At 54.9% G+C, this 22,133-nt stretch overlaps 1 protein-coding gene across 3 annotated transcripts in view; it reads left to right on the forward strand.

Moving 5' to 3' along the window:
* Positions 1 to 22,133, forward strand: part of LOC146822534 (N-acetylneuraminylgalactosylglucosyl-glucoside beta-1,4-N- acetylgalactosaminyltransferase 2-like) — an 865,225-nt gene that overhangs the window by 840,792 nt on the left and 2,300 nt on the right. The window lies entirely within an intron of this gene.

Here is a 22,133-nt window from a genome sequence, read left to right on the forward strand (position 1 = left end):
TGGTGCTCAGTGTCGTTTGGCCTATTTTTACGTAAATCTCGTGATAATTCATATCTCCAGTTCCACTTGTTGGATTTTTTGTTGCTTTGGTGTTATTTTGTTTAAAAAAAAGTATCTATTTGTATTAAATGAAGTGTAATTGTTATAGTGTTGATATTTTTTTACTTTTTACCTGTTTTGGTAGTTCTAAATGCTTACACATTTTCTCTAAGTTAAGCCTGTCTGCTCTGTGCTGCAGCTACTCGGGGTTGACTCAGGCTTACATTTAAGAACCCTTAGACTGCACCTAAAACGAAAGACCTTTTTTACTTGTGTTGGACCTCAATCCACCAAAACTAACCGACCACTTTCTCACAGTCATCAGCTCTTCCCGAGGAGTCTAAAAGACACAGCCCACAGGAGTCTGTTGTGTGGCCATGACCCAAATGGAGTGTAACTACCACATTGCGGGCGGCCACCGGGCCTTTCTTACCAGCATGATTAGTATTTTAATATCCCAGCCGGGACAAAAATTAGCAAAATCGCCAAAAGTCAGTATTTTTCTCCTGATCAGTACATACTTAAGCGAACAATATAAGAAGAAAGCACTTTGAAATGTGTCTTCGAGCTGCCTTAATGATCTCTGGATGATAATAAAAGTAAATAAAGACAGAAAAGCCATGGTGAACATGAATACAGCTTGGGGTTGAATCACGCGAGCCCCGGGGATGCGCTGACGGACGGGCGCTGCACTGGGCCTGGTGTGCCGCGACGTCCCCCCCCCCCCCCCCCTACAGTGAGAACAGCCAAGCCCTCGCCACCGGTGCATGCCAAGCCCTCGCCACCGGTGCATGCCAAGCCCTCGCCACCGGTGCATGCCAAGCCCTCGCCACCGGTGCATGCCAAGCCCTCGCCACCGGTGCATACCAAGCCCTCGCCACCGGTGCATGCCAAGCCCTCGCCACCGGCGCATACCAAGCCCTCGCCACCGGTGCATGCCAAGCCCTCGCCACAGGTGCATGCCAAGCCCTCGCCACCGGTGCATGCCAAGCCCTCGCCACCGGTGCATGCCAAGCCCTCGCCACCGGTGCATGCCAAGCCCTCGCCACCGGTGCATGCCAAGCCCTCGCCACCGGTGCATGCCAAGCCCTCGCCACCGGTGCATACCTTTGCTCGCCGGGGCAGGCGGCGCCTGGGACTGCAGAGCGCTAGCACCCAAGGACTGAATATCGTCTGCGCCATTGACTTGGGCCTAACCTAGAGGGCCCGCCTACTGGAATCTCGGACTGGGGCTGGCCCGGACAGGAGTTGCTCTGCCACGGAGGTCTGGTGGAGACAGCACAGGCGGGAGTGTCGTGACCCGGCGACTGTTACCAACGTGGATGCGGCCGGACCGGTAAATAACAGCTGTGCACGGTGGAGAGGCCCTTGGGACAGACTCACGCAAATCCTTGGGTGACAATTGTGGTCTGGGGAAAACGCGCTGGGGGCGGGTGCAGCTCGGTGGGCTGGTGTGCTGCGGCGGTGCCCCCCCACCTAATGCGACGATTGTTCCACTGGCGATACAAGATCCCCCTCCCCCCCAAGGGGGGAGCACACTGTGCAGCGATTCCGGTGCAGATCTAGAGGACGCCACTGAAATGAACTACCCTGGGAACCCCTGCTGGGGCTGAGATGGCGGTGAGTTGAGCCTAATACTTGTGGTGCATATATGCACAAAACAGTAGAGACCCACTGCATGCTTGACTGAGACACGCTAGGCCCCTGATTGCTGTGACTCCTGGAACGCCTGCAAATTACTCCGGGTGGGGCACATACAAATGCTACACGACGAGGGTGTCCAGGGGGCCTGCGGAGCCCGGATCCAAGGACACTTAGGGGCAACCCTGTCGCTGTTACTACACGGGGCCTTACTGGTGGTGTGTGCCCCCCTGAGATCACACGATCCCTCCTGCTGAACTGTAACGGGGTTGGATCTTGGCGTGCCCCTCCCCTGTGCCAGCGAGCTCCTGCAAACTACCCGGAGGTAATGGGCCGCAACAGAGGGAAACAACAAGACACCAGACCCAGCGCGGACCCCACCATGGCGCGAGTAGACCTTAGTGGGGTATCACAATTGCCCAGCTGCATCCCGCCTACTGCCGAGCAGGCACCTGTGGACAAACTGGACCTTATTTTGCAGGAGGTCAGAGACTCGAGGAAGGCCATTGAACAACAAATTGGTGCTCTTGCTACAGGCCTCACACTACTCAAGGCGGACCACGCAAAACTGGCGGACAGGGTGAAAGATAATACCATGGCGCTGGCAGACCTCTCCCGCAACTAACTCAGACCGCGACAAAGGTGCAGCAGTTACAACAAGTCAGCAGTCTATTAGACCGAGTGGAAGATGCGGAAGGGCGAACAAGACAGAACAACGTCCGTGTCATTGACCTGCCATCGAGATGCGAGGGGCGGGATCCGGCGACATACATGGAGCAGTGGTTCCGTGACCACATTACCCTAGAGGGGCTCTCCACCCAATACTGCGTGAAACGTGCGCACAGAATACCCACTGGCCCACCTAACCCGGGCGACCCCCACGGCCACTCATCGGCCGGCTATTAAATTATAGAGACAGAGACGCACTTCTACAAAAAGCGCGCGAACTGGGCCAAATGAACTTGAAAACGCGCGAATATCACTGTACCCGGACTACATGCTCATCATTCATGGCCGTAAAGAAGAAGCTGAGAGCTCTGAACCTCACATATGCCCATCTCTTCCCTGCCCGTTCAAAAGTCATCTCTGCACATAAGACATATTTCTTTGAAAGCCCGGAGGACGTCGAAGAATGGTTGGAGGTAACAGACCCCTCAGAGAATGGTGAAAGCGCTTCCCAGAGTACTCAGGGCAGTTGCAGTCAAGCGGATCGGACTGGCATACGTCGCAGCAGACGGATACGTGAGAACTCCCGACAGCCTCACTTGTCATCGCAACAACAGCGTCAAGACAAGGAGCAGGCACTCATAGCGGCTGCCACCTTTCGACAGTCTGCACCTGAGGAAGACTCGGCCTCTTCTGAAGAAGATCTGAACAAATCGGACTCTGAGGGTAGCGTGGCTCTCTTCCCCTCTGTAACCCCACAAACGGCAGATGGACTGTTTGCCTGAAACTGGTATGGTGGGGTAATTCATTACTTGACTTTGACCACTGGTATGATAACCTTGATGTCTACCGATATAACACATGTAAGGTGCAGCGTTCTGTTCTGTTATGATATGTACTGTGACCACACTTTATTGAGCCCGGGTTCCGTGAGGTTCGGAACTCGTGAATACGATGGAGCGTGACTGTTAGAATCCGGGGTCTCTGGTTGGCGCAGGTATGCACCTGCGACAAGCAGGGACCCTTTCCTCTATGTCAGGGCAAAGGATTACTCGTGAAAAATAACCCCTGCTCACCCTCTAGGTAACGTGGCGCGAGCAGTCCGGCTAGATTACAGAGGGCATGAGGTTTAGCATTTAGGTTATCCCACAATAACCACCAACCCACCACACAGAGACTCAAGACTGTATTTATAAAAATAAAGCTCTTTATATAAAGACTCTTCAAGCAGGCTTCAAAATACAGTTCTTATCTTTCAAAGAGGGTTCCAGTTACTTGTATTCAATGTTCCAGGAGGCCACAGTTCTTAAAAGGCAATTTGAGGTGTATTTTCTCTATTTTGGGGTCCATGCGCACCGTAGCGCTGTTTGTACGCTTCGTACCAGCGTCGGTACGCGTCGTACCCCACACGTACAATTCCTTCTTTGCCTCACGCTTCCCGCGTGAGCAAGCGTACAGAGGCTGAGACCGTACGGGCCGTACAGGCGCAAGTATGCTCCGTACGAGCTTGATACGTGTCCTCAGGACTTCACGGCACACTTCAAAGTGGAAGGAGGGGCGGCTCGGGGGTGATTTCAGCGGCGCAACGCTGTCGGCATCGTCCAGACGTGGCGAACTTGCGTGGCGTCGATCCTCACGGTGATCTCTACTGCTCGGGGCCACAGAGGCTCGGGGCTTGGAATCCGACAGTCTCTTTGCGCTGCGAGCTCCGGCTCGAGGGGGCAGCAGTTCACTTTGTTCAGGCCAGGCGGGGCAGGCCGTCACGGTGCTCACAGCAACACAGTCGGGCAGAGGTCACGTTGCTCGGCGAGATGGGGCACACAGGTTCTCTTGGGTCAGCGTTCGCAAATCACCAGCAGCAGCTTCCTTTCTTCCAGGGAGGGGTAGCGCCCACTGTTCCTGGGGCGCAGTTCAGGGGGCAAGTTCACCAGCAAGCCCTTGGAGATTGTTCACAAAGCACAAGTTGATTTAAAGTCTTTTCTCAGTCTTTTCCTCTCCTTCTTGCAGCAAGGCACCCACCACAGGCCAGTCTCTCAGGCTTAGAGACAGTAGTCTTCCATGCAGCTTTCCCAGGTCCTTCTCTTCGGGCAGAGGTTCTTCTTGGCGTAAACAGGATCTAATTTCTTAGGAGCAGGGCTCCTTCTTTTATACACAGTTTCTTGTGTTCTTTGTGGCCAGGGGGCCTGTGCCTGGCTCAGTCCGGTTTTGGAGCACTTTGTTGTGGTGACTCTGCTCTTTCCTTTCAGTGCACAGGGCAGAGACATCAGCCGCTCCACAGGGGGCGGAGCCAGCATTGTGGTGGCAGAGCACAGGTCTATTCAGAGTCAAGGTGTACTCCACCCATCCTGGTGTAATCTCTCTACCCACCACCTGGCAGCCAGCCTGTCTCCTGGAATTCCCCAGCCCTGCCCCTCACTGAAACTAGGCAGCACACACACACACACAAAGCAGAGGCGGACTGAAATGGCTAAGCAAGTAAATACTAACTTTCTAAAAGTAGTATTTACAAACACAGGATATTAAAATAAACTTTACTAAAAGAAGTATTTTATTATTCTGAGTTCAGGCATACTAAACTTGACTTTCTACCATGCTCTCTGAGTCCGCTGGGATTATAGAGTGTAATAATTCCAGCAGCCCATTCTGGCCTATGGGGAGCAGGTAGCCTTTCAATAGTGAAAAACGAAAATGGCTGTAATTCACTATTAGGACATGCCACACACATCAGGGCATTTCCTACCTTATTCCTACAATGCACCCTGCCCTTGGGCCTACCAGAGGGGTGACTAATATGTAGTTAAGGGAAGGTTTAGGGACTCGCAAGTAAATGTAAATGTAAATGTTGTAGACTTGTAAAGCGCACAGCTGCCCCAGCAACGGGGCGTCCCGGCGCTGTAGACCGCTGGGGAACCCGTCCTGGCTATCCCTGTGAGATGGTCCCTTTCTGGGTATCTCCAAGGTGAAACCAGGCATCCCCGTCGTCTGTGGGGGGCCGTTGTAGAGATGAGGCAAGCTTAATGCCCAGAGTTGCCGAGTGTGTTCCTGGTTAGAGTAGGTACAGAGGCGAGAATTATCGAGTCCGTTTTGACCCTTGTAGGTGCACTTGCGCAGTCAGCATGACAGTACCAGACTGCACGCAGGTTCTGCAATGGCAGACCTTAGACACATTTTTACTAGGCCGCTTCTGTGGGTGGCACAACCAGTGCTGCAAGCCCATCAGCAGCATTTGTATTTACAAGCCCTGGCACTCCTGGTGCACTTTACTAGGGGCTGATAGTAAACCAAATAAGCCAAACATGGAAACCAATGAACATCAACATTTTACCATAGGGAGAGCATATGCACCTTAGCACTGATCAACAGAGGTAAGGTGCCCAGAGTCATAAAACAGCCAACAACAGGTCAGAAAAAATACAGGAGGAAGGCAAAAGGTTTAGGGATGACCCTGGAAAAAGTGCCAAGTCCAACACAACCCCCTTCCAGCCAAAACGCAGGGCAGACCAATCACCACCGTGATGGTCTTCCCTGCTTGGGGCGATAGAACAAGGACCTGGCCCGCAACTGCAGGGGCAGACTCCAGTTCTACGCCAATCTGAACCTATTGGAATCCCTCTGTCCATACTCTCAGGGCCCACCAAGCCAATCCATGGGGAACCCTTCTCCTCACCTGTGGACACCACCTGTGCAGCACCTAACCTTAACTGGCCCACAGGTGTGTCCCAACAGGCAGACAGCAAAATGTTACAGTGGCCACTGACAGTAGTCAGGGATGAGACCCAGGCCGTATGCCTCTCAGGGCTCTCAATCCTCTGTGGCGCCAGGGAGCGGGGGGCAGTAGCCCCAGGTGCTTGGCACCCTTTGTCCATTCTCCCTCCTGTCATGTCAGGTATGACATCCTGGCACTGACCCACCAGCCCCAGGCCTGTATCCTGCGGCTGGACCAAAGACCGGGGTGGCCTCTCCCACACCCGGTCCTCCTCCTTGGGGCTCTGTACCCTCCCACTTGGAGTGGTACCCCCTTCCAGAATTGCCAGGGGCACCTAGGGCAGGTGTCCTGCGCAATTCGCCCACCAGTTCAGGGGTTCTATCATGCAACTGGGCGTCCAGGTCAGGGGGGACACCCTGAACCTGGCCCTCCAACCTAGGGTCTAAACCCTTCAGTTGAGCGGGGGTCAGAGGCGAGGACTCCCTCCCTCTGCACCCCCTTCGAGATGGCTGTACCCTCCCACCTGGGGTGGTACACCAAGAAGACAGACTGGTAGGGACACTGATTACAGATGTCCCTCCCTCCAGGTCAGACAACACCTGAACCTGGCTCTCCAGCCTAGGGTCTAAACCCTCAGGCTGCACCGGGGTCAAAGGCGAGGACTCCCTCCCTCTGCACCCCCTTCCAGAGTACTGCACACTCCCAACTGGAGTGGTACCCCTAGAAGCAACCTGGGTCAGGACACTGATTACAGTTGTCCCACCCTCCAGGTCAGACGACACCGGACCCTGGCTTCCCAACCCTGGGACCAACCCATGCGGTTGAACGGTCGCCTGGCGCACCAGGACTTCCCGGGGAGCATGCATGCCACCCCTGAGGGTGACACATAACTCAGGTGTCGTGTGACAGTCTGCCTGGCGCTGATCTCCCAACCCCTGTCCATCTGACAGTGCCTGAAGATCCCCCAGGACAGAAGTGGTGTCACCATGGTCATTCTCTGGTGACGCAGCCCTTCGGGCTGGCCCCTGACCTACTGGTTTTTCCACTGGGGACTCTTTCCCCCTCTCACCCCTTAATATGGACCTCTGCACCCTCCTAACTGGAGTGGTACTGCCAGACACCAGAACTGAGGGAGGCTTGCCTACAGACACTCCCCGTTCACCAGACACTAGGGGATCCCGCACAACGGGCAGCCCCTCAGGACAGACTAGGCTCCCCACCTGGTGTTCCCTCAAAGAACCATCCAAGCTCTGAGACTGAGGTTGGGCACTACCGGGACATAACCCATTCTCACTCCTTCCTCTTAAAGACAGGACGTGAGGCCCTACACCCCTCTCACTATTACAGGACCTAGCTGGGCTACTCTGAGCCACTTCCACCACACTGGGTTTGAAGATACCTGAACCACTCCTCTTGGGATCACTCCCCAATGCCTTTCCAGACCCTCTGGACTCCACTAAAAGGTCTGCCTCCAATGTGAGCTCCCGGCGTTCAGAGTACTCACTCTCCCACAGGTGTTGGCATAGCTCTGGAAAACAGGGACTTACCATATGCTCTCTCACAATTGGATCACACAGCCCCTTAGCAGGGTTAACCAAACTATCCTTCACCTCACTATCCAGTGCCTCACACACGTACTCCACACCACTCTCCTGTGACAGGCAAGACAGTATCTGACTGTCTCTGTCACACAACCCACACTCTTCTGGGCGGTCTTCACACTCACACACCAGGATCTCAACCATGGGGGAATCCCTCCCACCACTAGGACTATGAGCCCCTGTGCCAGTTTCCCAATTTACCTCAGAAACACTGCGCACCACTGGAGCTACCTCATATCCTTGAACCTCCTGGTGTAACTTAACCCCCTCCTTCAAGTCAGGCGCCACATCTCTGGGTGTGTGTACTACTCTCTCAGCACTAGAAAATTCAATATTGCTGCCACCATCTGAGCTGGATTCCTTCTTCCACTCAGCAAAGCTCAATCTCTGAGCTACACACATTTCTTGTTGCTGGGTTGAGACACTCATGGTCTCAAGCCTCTCGATCTCTAAGTTACGCTTCCTCATTATCAAGTCATGCTCCATTTGCATTTTCTTTTCTTCAAGAGCCAGCTTCTTGGTTTCTAGCTCCAATTGGCCATTGTTGGAAAGGCGTTCGCCGGAGGGGGGTTCGATGCCCGTCTTGCCCACCCCTTTGACCCACCTCTCCCACGTAGGCCGAACCAGGCGCGCACACCCTGAGCTACACTACGAACAGAGTGACACCACACGTATTCTTTGTAGGACGATAGGTTCTTTTATCGATGATTTCAAGGGATCTTTATGATCCAAGGTGCAAGCAGTACAGCAGTGGCACAAAGTACCACAAATCGGTCGTGGGGAATGGGGGTAGCGGGACAGTCTTTCAAGATAGTGTCTCTGCGAAATACCCTGCGGATAGCTCACAATCCTCGAGCTGGAGGGTGTCGTGTCTCTGGGCGATCTCTTACCGAGTCGTCCTCAAGGGGAGCGCCGCGAGTCTCTCAGCAGGCACAGGTGGTCGTAGTTCGGGAGCCGCGATTCCGTCAGCAAGGCTCAGATGGTTCAATAGCTGGGGGCCGCGAGTCACTCAGCAGGCCCAGGTGGTTCAGTGTTCGGGAGCCGCGACCTCGTCAGCAGGGCTCAGATGGTTCAATAGCGAGAGGCCGCGAGTCACGCAGCAGGCCCAGGTGACTTCAGCGTTCAGGAGCCGCGACAGCGTCAGCAGGCTCGGATGGTTCCAGGTCTTCTCTGCATTCGTTTCTCCGGCACCCCTTGTTATACTCCGCTTGCTCTTTGAAGTCCGGAGTCCTCGCAGAGGGGGGACTGGGGTGACGGAGGGGGTTCGGCGGGATTTCCTGCCGCTCACTTCTTTGGTCTTTTCAGGTGGGTCTGGGAGGGACCCCAGACGCTCGGCAGGGGAGGCGCCTGCTCCCCAGGGGCCTAGTGGCCGATCGAGTCTTCCCGGGGAAGGCGACCCAAGGTGTGACTGGGCTGGCGCCTCTGGGTCTGGCTCGAGGGTTCCCGCTCCCTCGGTCGGACATGCGTGGTAGGGTGTCGAGTCTGTCAGGGCTCTGGCCGGCCCTCGGATCTGGGTGGCTGGGGCGGCCGGAGTCGGAGATGTCGTGTCTTGAGGGTGGTTGCAGGTTGGCTGGATGATTGGGAGGGCAACGCCGTGAGGCCGGTCTCACACGCGTCCCCCCCAGCTGAAAGGCGTGGAGAACTACCCATCCACTGGGGGGTTCTCCTCGCCGAAGCGGAAGAACCGGGACAGGCCGTCGGCGTTGGCATGATCCGTCCCGGGGCGATGTTCGACAGTGAAATCCATCCCTTGGAGAGAGATGGACCATCGTAGTAGCTTGGGGTTCTCCCCCCTCATCTGCATTAGCCACCGCAAGGGCCGGTGGTCCATCTGTACTCGGAAATGGGTTCCGAACAAGTAGGGCCGTAGTTTCTTGAGGGCCCAGACTACGGCAAAGGTCTCTCGTTCTATAGTACTCCAACGCTGCTCTCGCGGCAGCAGCCTTCGGCTGATGAAGGCTATGGGCTGATCGATGCCCTTGTCGTCGAACTGCGAGAGGACGGCCCCGATGCCGTGTTCGGATGCGTCGGTCTGGACCACAAACTCTTGGGAGTAGTCGGGGGCCTTGAGTACGGGGGCGGTGCACATGGCGGTTTTCAAGGCGTCGAACGCCTGCTGGCACGGGGTGGTCCACTGCACCTTCTTCGGGAGCTTTTTGGAGGTCAACTCCGTGAGGGGCCCCACGATACTACCATAGTTTTTAATGAACCTCCGGTAGTACCCTGTAAGGCCCAGGAAGGCCCGGACCTCCGTCTGCGTGGTGGGGGGCTCCCAGGACTTGATGGCGTCGATCTTCGGTTGGAGGGGGGCGACCTGGCCGCTGCCCACCTGATGCCCCAGGTAGACCACGGAGCCTTGCCCGAGCTGGCATTTGCTGGCTTTCACTGTTAGGCCGGCTTGGCGCAGGGCCATTAGTACTTGTCGGAGGTGCTGGAGATGCTCGTGCCATTGAGAGCTGAATACAGCGATGTCGTCAAGGTACGCTGCGCTGAACTCCTCGAGCCCGGCCAGGACCTTGTTCACCAACCGCTGGAACGTGGCTGGGGTGTTCTTCATCCCGAACGGCATGACCCTGAAGCGGTAGTGGCCATCTGGTGTGGAGAAGGCAGAGCGTTCTTTCGCTCCCTCCGTGAGAGCAATCTGCCAGTATCCGCAGGTCAGGTCGAAAGTGCTGAGGAACCGGGCGGCCCCCAGGCGGTCGATGAGCTCGTCGGTGCGGGGAATAGGGTGAGCGTCTGCTCGGGTGACCGCATTGAGCCCCCGGTAGTCCACACAGAATCTTAGCTCGGGGGCGACCCCAGGGGAAGCCGCCTTCGGGACCAGGACCACCGGGCTGGCCCAGGGGCTGTCGGAGGGTTCGATTACTCCAAGGGTGAGCATCTTCTGTACCTCGGTCTTGATGCAGGTGCGGACCCGGTCAGGCACCCGGTAGGCTCGGTGTCTCACAGGCGGGCTGTCGCCGGTGTCCATGTCGTGGACACACCAGTCGGTGACCCTTGGAATGAGGGAGAAGAGGTCTGCGAATTGTCTGAGCAGCTGGCGGCAGTCGTCGGACTGTTGGGGAGTGAGGGTGGCTGAAAGTCTCACTCCCTCCACGGAACCATCCAGGTCTTTAGCGCACAGGGGGTCAGGCAGGGGTTCGGTGTCTTCTTCCGCCCCATAATCGGTGGCCAGTAGCAAACTTAATTCCGTTCTCACAAAGTGGGGCTTGAGACGGTTCACGTGGAGGACCCGGAGGGGGTTCCGTGGGGACTGTACATCGACCAGGTACGTGACCTAGCTCTTCCGCTTGATCACCTTGAAGGGACCAGTCCATTTGTCTTGTAGGGCGCAGGGCTTCACCGGGGCCATGACCCAAACCTGCTGGCCCGGCTGGAACTCGACCAGGGTTGCGTTCTGGTCATACCAGCGCTTCATTTCTTCTTGGCTGGCCTCGAGGTTAGCCTCTGCGAGTTCTCTGAACTTCCTCGTCTGGTTGCGGAGCGCCAGGATGTAGCGGAACACATCAGGGGGTGTCCCCCGGGGGCTTGTCTCCCAGCCCTCTTTGACCAGGCTCAGGGGCCGTCGGACGGGATGTCCGTATAGCAGTTCGAAGGGGCTGAACCCCAGAGACTTTTGGGGAACTTCTCGGTATGCGAACAGGAGGCAAGGGAGGAGGACGTCCCATTTCCGGCGCAGGGGCTCTTCGAGGCCCAGGATCATTCCCTTCAGGGTTCGGTTGAAGCGTTCCACTAGGCCGTTGCCCTGGGGGTGGTAGGGGGTCGTGAACTTATACGTGACTCCGCACTGCTGCCACAGGGACTTCATGTAGCGGGATATAAAGTTAGTGCCGCGATCACTCACAACCTCGCGGGTAAATCCGACACGGGAGAAGATCCCCATGAGAGCCCGGCCCACCACGGGAGCCGTCACGGTGCGGAGGGGGATGGCCTCGGGTTAGCGGGTGGCATGGTCCACCAGGACAAGGATGAATCTGTGGCCCTGGGCGGTCTTCGGATCCAGGGGTCCCACGATGTCGATGCCGACCCGCTCGAACGGGGTACTCACAACGGGGAACGGTTGTAAGGGAGCTTTGCGTTTTCCGCCACTCTTCCCACTGCCCTGGCACGTGAGGCAGGATTTGCAGTGTACTTCTACATTCGCTCGCATCTTGGGCCAATAGAAGTGGGTGACCAATCGCTGATATGTTTTGTCTTGGCCTAAGTGTCCTGCCAAGGGTACATCGTGGGCCAGGCCCAGGAGGAGGCTCCGGAAACGCAGGGGTACCACCAGTACCCGGGCTGCGCCTAGCTCGGCGGACTTTTGCTCGCTGTATAGGAGGCCATTGTCCCAATAGATCCAATGGGTTCCGGTTCGGTCACCGGCGGCCTGGGCTTCGGCTTGTTGTCTGAGTCCCACGAGGGAGGGGCAGGTGGCCTGTTCCTGGCAGAACTCTTCACGGGAGGGCCCCCCCTCACAGCGCCACTGGGCCATCTCGGGCAGTTCTCCGAGCTCAGTCAGGGCCTCCGGGGCGGAAGGTTCCGGCCCTTCTCCCGGGTTAGTGTCTTCTTCTCCCTCCGAAGGAGGGTTGTCCGCTTCTGGTAGGGTGTCCCGGTTCTCGGGGATAGTGTTCGGTAGGAGGGCCTCACCGCCCTCGGAGAGAGGCAATCGCGCGGTCATGGAGCGCGTGGTGGCGCAGACCCATTCTGGTAGGCCCATCATCTCGAGATGGGCTCTTCGTTCTACTTGCCCCCACGGGGAACTCTCCAGGTCGTTGCCCAGGAGGCAGTCTACGGGCTGTGATGTCCGGACCACTACCTTCAGTTCTCCTGAGACCCCTCCCCACTCGAAGGGCACCAGCGCCATCTGGCAGAGGCTCTCAGAATTGTCGGAGGATACGACCGGACAGAGGGCACCGGTTAGTATCTGGTCTTCTGAAATTAGGCTGCGGTGGACCGCGGTGACACTCGCCCCGGTGTCGCGGAGGCCCTCGACTCGGTGGCCGTTGATGGTCACCTGCTGTCGGTATTTCTTTGTGTTGGCGGGCAAGGGTGTCCCGGGGACCATTTCTCGATCACCAAGGGAGACCAGGGCCATGGCCGCTGGTTCCCATTCTTCGGAGTCCTCCATCTCTTCCCCCAGAGCCACGGAGGCCATCTGCCGGGCCGGGGGGTTGGTCGTTGTGGTTCGCTGATACTGGGGACACTGGGGGTCATTGGCGTAGTGTCCGGGCTGTTGGCAGCGGAAGCAGGTGATCCTAGCTCGTGGACCTAGCCGTCCTGGGGCTCCGGTGCTTGCTGGGGACGGGGCTGAACCCGCCGCTGGTGGGCTGCTGGGGGGCTGGTTGAGGACCCCCCGGGGAAGTCTCTTGGTCGCCCCTGGTTTCCTCCGCACCTCTGGCGGGGGGGGGGCCTTGACTGTGGGGCCGTAGTCCCCCACGGGGCCCCGGGTGGCTCGGGTATTCACCCAACGATCAGCTTCAGCGGCCAGCTTCCGAGGGTCGGTGAGTTTACTGTCCAGGAGATGCTGGCGCAGTTCTACAAAGCAATTGGCTGCTAAATGTTCCCAGGCAATCAGATCAAACAGTTCTTCGAAGGTGGAGACCTTGCTGCCCTTGATCCACCCGTCCAAGGCTCGGCTGTAAAAGTTCACGTATTCTACCCACGTGGTGCCCGGTATCTTCTTGCAATCTCGGAACCGTTGTCGGTACATTTCGGGGGTGAGTCCATACCGGCCCACGAGGGCTTCCTTCATGTGGCTGTAGGAGTTCATGACCGTGGAGGGCAGATCTAGCAGGGTGTCTCTTCCTTCGCTTAAGAACCGGCCCCATAGGCCAGCCCCCCAATCCTTCTGCGGGACTCGGTGAGAGGTCATGGCGGCTTCGTAGGCCTTAAACCACTGCTGGATATCGTCGTTCTTGTAATACTCCTTTACCACATCCTTGGGGATGTGGACTTTGGTTTCCCCGGTGGGAGCGGACGGTGAATTCCCGGGTGGCTGTGACTTTTCGTTTTTAGCCCGCCACTCGATCTCCTTCAGGCTGCGTTCATGTTCTAGCTGGAGTTTCTTTTCGTCGTGCTCTCTTTGGCGTCTCTTCTCTTCGAGTTCCCCTTGTAGCCGTAACTGCTCGACGGCCAACTTTTTCTCTGCCAGTTTTATTTCTCCCTCGATTTTTAGTTTTGCCAGTTCAAGTTCGTGGTTGCGGCTTCTCTCTCGGTCCGCTAGCTCCTCGGGGGACAGGTTCCCCTCTGGCCCGTTGTTTCTCGCCGGGATGCTTGGTGGTTCATGGGCAGAGTCTCCTTCCGTTTGGGTCGGGGGCGCCCCCGTGTCGACCCAGGTTTTCAGTACTTTCTGGAAGTCTTCCTTTGTGCTTAATCCGGTGGTAGCGATGCCAAGGTCTTTGCAAAACTGTTTAAATTCTCTATGTGTGTAATAGTCCAATTGATCCTCTCGGAACGGTGAGCTTATTTCGGTACCTGCGGCACCCAGGGAGGTTTCTCCTTCCATCTCTGTTTGGTAGTGCGTCAGTCGTTCACTGCACGCTCTCTTTCGGTGTCGGCTCGGATCCCGTCGTCTGCCACCAAATGTTGGAAAGGCGTTCGCCGGAGGGGGGTTCGATGCCCGTCTTGCCCACCCCTTTGACCCACCTCTCCCACGTAGGCCGAACCAGGCGCGCACACCCTGAGCTACACTACGAACAGAGTGACACCACACGTATTCTTTGTAGGACGATAGGTTCTTTTATCGATGATTTCAAGGGATCTTTATGATCCAAGGTGCAAGCAGTACAGCAGTGGCACAAAGTACCACAAATCGGTCGTGGGGAATGGGGGTAGCGGGACAGTCTTTCAAGATAGTGTCTCTGCGAAATACCCTGCGGATAGCTCACAATCCTCGAGCTGGAGGGTGTCGTGTCTCTGGGCGATCTCTTACCGAGTCGTCCTCAAGGGGAGCGCCGCGAGTCTCTCAGCAGGCACAGGTGGTCGGAGTTCGGGAGCCGCGATTCCGTCAGCAAGGCTCAGATGGTTCAATAGCTGGGGGCCGCGAGTCACTCAGCAGGCCCAGGTGGTTCAGTGTTCGGGAGCCGCGACCTCGTCAGCAGGGCTCAGATGGTTCAATAGCGAGAGGCCGCGAGTCACTCAGCAGGCCCAGGTGACTTCAGCGTTCAGGAGCCGCGACAGCGTCAGCAGGCTCGGATGGTTCCAGGTCTTCTCTGCATTCGTTTCTCCGGCACCCCTTGTTATACTCCGCTTGCTCTTTGAAGTCCGGAGTCCTCGCAGAGGGGGGACTGGGGTGACGGAGGGGGTTCGGCGGGATTTCCTGCCGCTCACTTCTTTGGTCTTTTCAGGTGGGTCTGGGAGGGACCCCAGACGCTCGGCAGGGGAGGCGCCTGCTCCCCAGGGGCCTGGTGGCCGATCGAGTCTTCCCGGGGAAGGCGACCCGAGGTGTGACTGGGCTGGCGCCTCTGGGTCTGGCTCGAGGGTTCCCGCTCCCTCGGTCGGACATGCGTGGTAGGGTGTCGAGTCTGTCAGGGCTCTGGCCGGCCCTCGGATCTGGGTGGCTGGGGCGGCCGGAGTCGGAGATGTCGTGTCTTGAGGGTGGTTGCAGGTTGGCTGGATGATTGGGAGGGCAACGCCGTGAGGCCGGTCTCACAGCCATTTAATTTCAGCTCTGCCAACTTCATTTCATGATCCCTGGTGGCCTGTCTGTCTGCCAGCTCCTCTGGCGACAGGCCTCTGCCAAAACTATGGACGCTCTCCGCTGGTTCCACTGGCACAATCTCCTCAGTTGCATTCCTTGATTCAATCCAGGCTTTCAGTGCCTTGTAGAGGTGTGCTTTGACCCTGCATCCCACATGTGGAACCTTGAGCTTCTTGCAAAAGTACTTGAGTTGTTTTTTTGTGTAGCTGTCCAGTTTTGACTCATCCCATTCCATCTCTCCTACCTCAGAGGTTTCAGATGCTGTTTTCTCTATGCTGTTTGGGCCCGGCATGACTCCAAACACAAGGGATATTCGTTCTTGGCAAGCAAAAATTAAAAGTCTGTGGCTCAAGCTACTGGACTGTCCTCACTGTGCAATGGCTAGTAATCACTGCGCAGACACCGAAAATGCAAATCCGTAGATCCTCACCGCTGCCACCAATGTTAGAATCCGGGGTCTCTGGTTGGCGCAGGTATGCACTTGCGACAAGCAGGGACCCTTTCCTTTAAGTCAGGGCAAAGGATTACTCGTGAAAAATAACCCCTGCTCACCCTCTAGGTAACGTGGCGCGAGCAGACAGGCTAGATTCCAGAGGGCATGAGGTTAAGCATTTAGGGTATCCCACAATAACCACCAACCCACCACACAGAGACTCAAGACTGTATTTATAAAAATAAAGCTCTTTATATAAAGACTCTTCAAGCAGGCTTCAAAATACAGTTCTTATCTTTCAAAGAGGGTTCCAGTTACTTGTATTCAATGTTCCAGGAGGCCACAGTTCTTAAAAGGCAATTTGAGGTGTATTTTCTCTATTTTGGGGTCCGTGCGCACCGTAGCGCTGTTTGTACGCTTCGTACCAGCGTCGGTACGTGTCGTACTCCACACATACGATTCCTTCTTCGCCTCACGCTTCCCGCGTGAGCAAGCGTACAGAGGCTGAGACCGTATGGGCCGTACAGGCGCAAGTACGCTCCGTACGAGCTTGATACGGGCCCTGCTCCGCCTCACGCTTCCCGCGTGTGCAGGCGTCCGGAGACCCAGGCAGTACGGGCCGTACAGTCGGATGTACGCGTCGTACAGGGGCGCACAGTACCTTATTCTTTTACGGGGAGCTCGCGGCGGCCTTGGCAGTCTTCAGAAGGGCGTCCCATGTCGCGTTGCAGTCCCGCTTGGTCAGAGGACGGCGATGCTTCGTGGGGCGCCTCAGGACTTCACGGCACACTTCGAAGTGGAAGGAGGGGCGGCTCGGGGGGTTTTCAGCGGCGCAGCACTGTCGGCATCGTCCAGACGTGGCGAACTTGCGTGGCGTCGATCCTCACGGTGATCTCTACTGCTCGGGGCCACAGAGGCTCGGGGCTTGGAATCCGACAGTCTCTTTGCGCTGCGAGCTCCGGCTCGAGGGGGCAGCAGCTCACTTTGTTCAGGCCAGGCGGGGCAGGCCGTCACGGTGCTCACAGCAGCACAGTCGGGCAGAGGTCACATTGCTTTGCGAGATGGGGGCACACAGGTTCTCTGGGGTCAGCGTTCGCAATTCACCAGCTGCAGCTTCCTTTCTTCCAGGGAGGGGTAGCGCCCACTGTTCCTGGGGCGCAGTTCAGGGGGCAAGTTCACCAGCAAGCCCTTGGAGATTGTTCAAGAAGCACAAGTTGATTGCAAAGTCTTTCTCAGTCTTTTCCTCTCCTTCTTGCAGCAAGGCACCCACCACAGGCCAGTCTCTCAGGCTTAGAGACAGTACTCCTCCATGCAGCTTTCCCAGGTCCTTCTCTTCGGGCAGAGGTTCTTCTTGGCGTAAACAGGATCTGATTTCTTAGGAGCAGGGCTCCTTCTTTTATACACAGTTTCTTTTGTTCTTTGTGGCCACGGGGCCTGTGCCTGGCTCAGTCCGGTTTTGGAGCACTTTGTTGTGGTGACTCTGCTCTTTCCTTTCAGTGCACAGGGCAGAGACATCAGCCGCTCCACAGGGGGCGGAGCCAGCATTGTGGTGGCAGAGCACAGGTCTATTCAGAGTCAAGGTGTACTCCTCCCACCCATCCTGGTGTAATCTCTCTACCCACCACCTGGCAGCCAGCCTGTCTCCTGGAATTCCCCAGCCCTGCCCCTCACTGAAACTAGGCAGCACACACACACAGCAGAGGCGGACTGAAATGGCTAAGCAAGTAAATACTGACTTTCTAAAAGTAGTATTTACAAACACAGGATATTAAAATAAACTTTACTAAAATAAGTATTTTATTATTCTGAGTTCAGGCATACTAAACTTGACTTTCTACCATGCTCTCTGAGTCCGCTGGGATCATAGAGTGTAATAATTCCAGCATCCCATTCTGGCCTATGGGGAGCAGGTAGCCTTTTAATAGTGAAAAACGAAAATGGCTGTAATTCACTATTAGGACATGCCACACACATCAGGGCATGTCCTACCTTATTCCTACAATGCACCCTGCCCTTGGGCCTACCAGAGGGGTGACTAATATAGGGACTGGCAAGTAGGTGCACTTGCGCAGTCAGCATAACAGTACCAGACTGCACGCAGGTTCTGCAATGGCAGACCTTAGACACATTTTTAATAGGCCGCTTCTGTGGGTGGCACAACCAGTGCTGCAAGCCCACCAGCAGCATGTGTATTTACAAGCCCTGGCACTCCTGGTGCACTTTACTAGGGGCTGATAGTAAACCAAATAAGCCAAACATGGAAACCAATGAACATCAACATTTTACCATAGGGAGAGCATATGCACCTTAGCACTGGTCAGCAGTGGTAAGGTGCCCAGAGTCATAAAACAGCCAACAACAGGTCAGAAAAAATACAGGAGGAAGGCAAAAAGTTTAGGGATGACCCTGCAAAAAGGGCCAAGTCCAACACAGACCCACGCTCTGTGGACGGCGTTGGCGATGTCCCCCAATCTGCGAATGCTGTTGTAGTACGGAGTGTAGTTTTGTTTACTGAGTTTAGTTTAGTGGTCCGGTATAGTTTCTCGACCGGACCGAGTATTGGGAGTTCTGGGGAGGGATGCGGTCCTATATGTCTGATGGCCCTGAGAGCACTGTACACAGGCACGACTATGACATGGTCTGATCGCAAGACCAATGAGATATCCCAATGCATACACTCAGTCAGTATAACATTGTATCGTGGAACGTTAGGGGACTGGGCTCCTTACAGAAGCGCCATAGAATACACGCCCAGCTATTACGAAGGAAAGCGCAAATAGTATATTTACAAAAATCCCACATGTTGCAGCAAGAGGCAGTGAAACTCCGCAAGAAATAGAGAGGGCAGGTGTTCACCACTGGCTACTCAGGGTATGCCCGTGGGTCACGATTTGGATTCATCATGGGGTACCCTTTACACCACCACAACACCGAATTGAGAAACAGGGGCGCTATATATTTACACGTGGGTCCCTGGATGGCCAGATGGTGGTACTAGGTAGCATATATGCGCCAAACACCGATCAGGAACAATTCCTTACCACCCTGAACCTGGCACTGACTGGTTGGGAAGTACACCCATGGATTGTAGGTGGGGACTGCAACACGATTATGGACATCTCCTTGGATAGATCACATCCCCCTTTAAATGGGGCGGGTGTCACTAAACAAGCAAAGGCACTGTGTGGCTGGGCAGCCAGGTGGGCCCTGTGTGATGTGTGGAGGATGCGGCACCCAACGCACAGAGAATACTCATTTTATTCTCCGGTTCACATGCTGCACACCAGGAGAGATAGGATCTATTGTTCGAATAGTATTGCAATGCAAGTTACACACACTACTTGCCTCACCAAAACTTTTTAGGACCACAACCCGTTGGAGATAATGATTACATGGGGCAGGGTACCTACCCCTGTGCCCACCTGGAGATTATGGCCACAATTATTAGAGGACACAGTGTTCCGTACCGCCATGGCCGACACTATTACAAATTACTTTTTTGAGAACAGCAACACTGCTTCTAATACCTTGATTGAATGGGACGCCTTTAAGGCGGTAATACGCAGAAGGGCCATCAGTACGACTGTGGGTGCTTGACAGGAGGTTAATAACTCCCTCATAGAAACAGAACACAAGATGGATCGCTTAGAACAAGAGGCGGCGCGCGAAAAGGAGAAACAGGTGCCACTCCAGGAACTCCTTATACAACATGCGGAGTTACTTGAATCACTTTGCAACATGGACGATCAGCGGTACACACAGAGAGCCCATACTGACGCAGACAAATCGGGGGCGCTGTTGGCTAAATTAATAAATGGTGACCCCCCGGCCACGGTGATAAGTGAGGTCACCACCTTGGAGGGTGATATGGTGGACACACAACATGACACATTAACACAGCCTTCTATCACTACTATGCCATGCTTTACGACAATCACAGACAGGTGACTTCTTAACTACACTGATGTACCCACGACCGACCCCAGATGCACTCAAAGATTTATCAGGCCCGATTACTGAAGCTGAAATAAAGACGGCGCTCAAAGGGCTTCCCCGAAATAAAACCCCTGGATTAGACGGGTTGCCTGCAGAATTTTATGACACCTTTGGGGATTTGCTCATCCCCCATTTGGAACTCCGGTATAAAACGGCATTAGAGAAAGGTGAATTGCCACTTACCAAGGCTCAAGCACTGACAGCCACACTCCCAAAACCGGGCAGGGATCCCACGGACATGGCGGGCTACCACCCACTGTGGCTTCTGACAACGGAATATAAAATACTTAGCAAAATACTGGCAGATAGGCTCCTACCACTCCTGCATAGGTTAATACATATAGATCAGACAGGATTTTTACCGGCCCGCAGCACGTCTTTAAACACCAGAAGATTGCACTCCCTAATGTCGGCTACCCCACCACACTACACTCACGCTGGATGCGTGTCACTAGACCTCCGCCAAGCATTTGACGCGCTGAATTGGGACTATTTGTTTGCAGGACTGGGTAAATTCGGGCTGCCGGATGGTTATCTAAAATGGCTCCGTCTGCTATACCAAGCCCCTACGGCTCAGGTCCGCATGGGGTGTCATATCTCAGCAGCGTGTCCGATTTTTCGAGGGACGAGGCAAGGGTGCCCATTATCATCACTTTTATTTATACTGGCACTGGAGCCCTGGCTATTAAACTGCGAGCGGGGGTACAGGACCTGGGTATTCCGATCGGCCCCACTGTACATCTTTTCTCGGCTTACGCGGAAGACATAATTCTATATGTCAAAGATCTCCGATCAGACTTAACGCCTCTGGCGGAGATATTCGCTGCCTTTGAGACCATATTGGGACTGGCCATTAATCCGGTGAAATCTCATGCCTTTTTCTTCTGAGAGCAGTTGATCCCCATGATAATTCCGTTCGGACCAGTGATGATAACCGCTGCACCGCAGACATTTAAGTACCTGGGAATACAGGTGTACTGGACTCCCACTGATCTATTGGACGGTAATTTGCACAAGGCAATTAGGGCTCTCCACGCATGTATTGCCTCTTGGATTACGTTACTGCTATCGGTGATAGGTAGGATAGCAATTACAAAAATAGTGGTCCTCCCGAGACTACTCTACTACTTTATAAATCTGCCGATACTGCTCCCACAATGTACTTTCAAACTTATAAACACTTTACTAATCGATCTAATCTGGGGGACCGGCAGACGGAGGATTAGCCTCAAGAAGCTCCAACTTGGCACAGACAAAGGGGGACTCTGGGTTCCTGACCTTAGGGCCTACTATTACGCCTGTCAGTTACAGTGGCTCTCCTTTTGGACTGCCTGACGTAACCTCCAGGAGATAGGTTAAACCGAGCGACGGGGACCTTGCACACGTTGTTGCTACCACGTTGTAACCTCCCCCAGCAGCCCCCTACAATGCTGCGCACAGCACTCCAATGCTGGAAAGCGGCACTCTTATACACAAACGCACTCCCTGCCTATGCAGGTAACACTCCCCTAGTGGGTATACCACTGGCAACTGGACGTATAACTCACCGAACCATTGCCCCTTGGACTGACGCAGGGGTTAGCACAATATCAGACCTATTCCATGAGGGACACTTGTTAGATTACGATAACTTTATCAGGAATACGGGAGTACCAGATCATCTGTACATCCTGCATGTGGCTGTGACGCAGCATGTGAAATTACAGGGGGCCCCGCTTAGACAAGAACCAGATACACGTGAATTAGTCAAAATGTTATATTACATGGGACGGGGCAGACACTTGGTGAAATGGTTGTTTATAGGGATTCGGGCGCTGGCTGGAATACCCCTCACCTAATTGCAAGACGCTTGGTCGGTAGATATTGGATGGGTCTTAGAAGGGAAGGAGTGGGGGTACATCATAGAGTACCATAGGAAAATTACCAGAAACGCTAAATTTATATTTATCCAAACCATGGTACTCCACAGGGCCTACCTCACCCCACATCGCTTAGACAAAATGTTTCCGCAAACTCAGCACCACTGCCCTAGATGCTATGCGGATGGGGCCGGTATAGCACATATGTTGTGGACCTGCCCTCACCTAAGGGTTTTTTGGGACTCGGTCAGACGGCTCATTTCTGTAGCTATAAGGAGGGATCAGGCCAATACTATGGAGGACTGTATCCTAGGTCTACATAAGTCCCCCTTGAAACACAAAGTACAGTACAGGTTTGTAAACCTGTCATTAATTCTAGCAATACGGGCCATCACAATGCAATGGAAGTCCAAAAAACCACCCACCCCTTCATGTGTGGCATGGCAAAGTGATCAGGTGGGGCAACGCAGAGAGTGCGGCACTAAGGCATGAGGAGACCAGAGGCCTCCAT

This window comes from Triturus cristatus, chromosome 6, assembly GCF_964204655.1.
Source record: "Triturus cristatus chromosome 6, aTriCri1.1, whole genome shotgun sequence".
In the NCBI taxonomy this organism is placed as follows: Eukaryota; Metazoa; Chordata; class Amphibia; order Caudata; family Salamandridae; genus Triturus; species Triturus cristatus.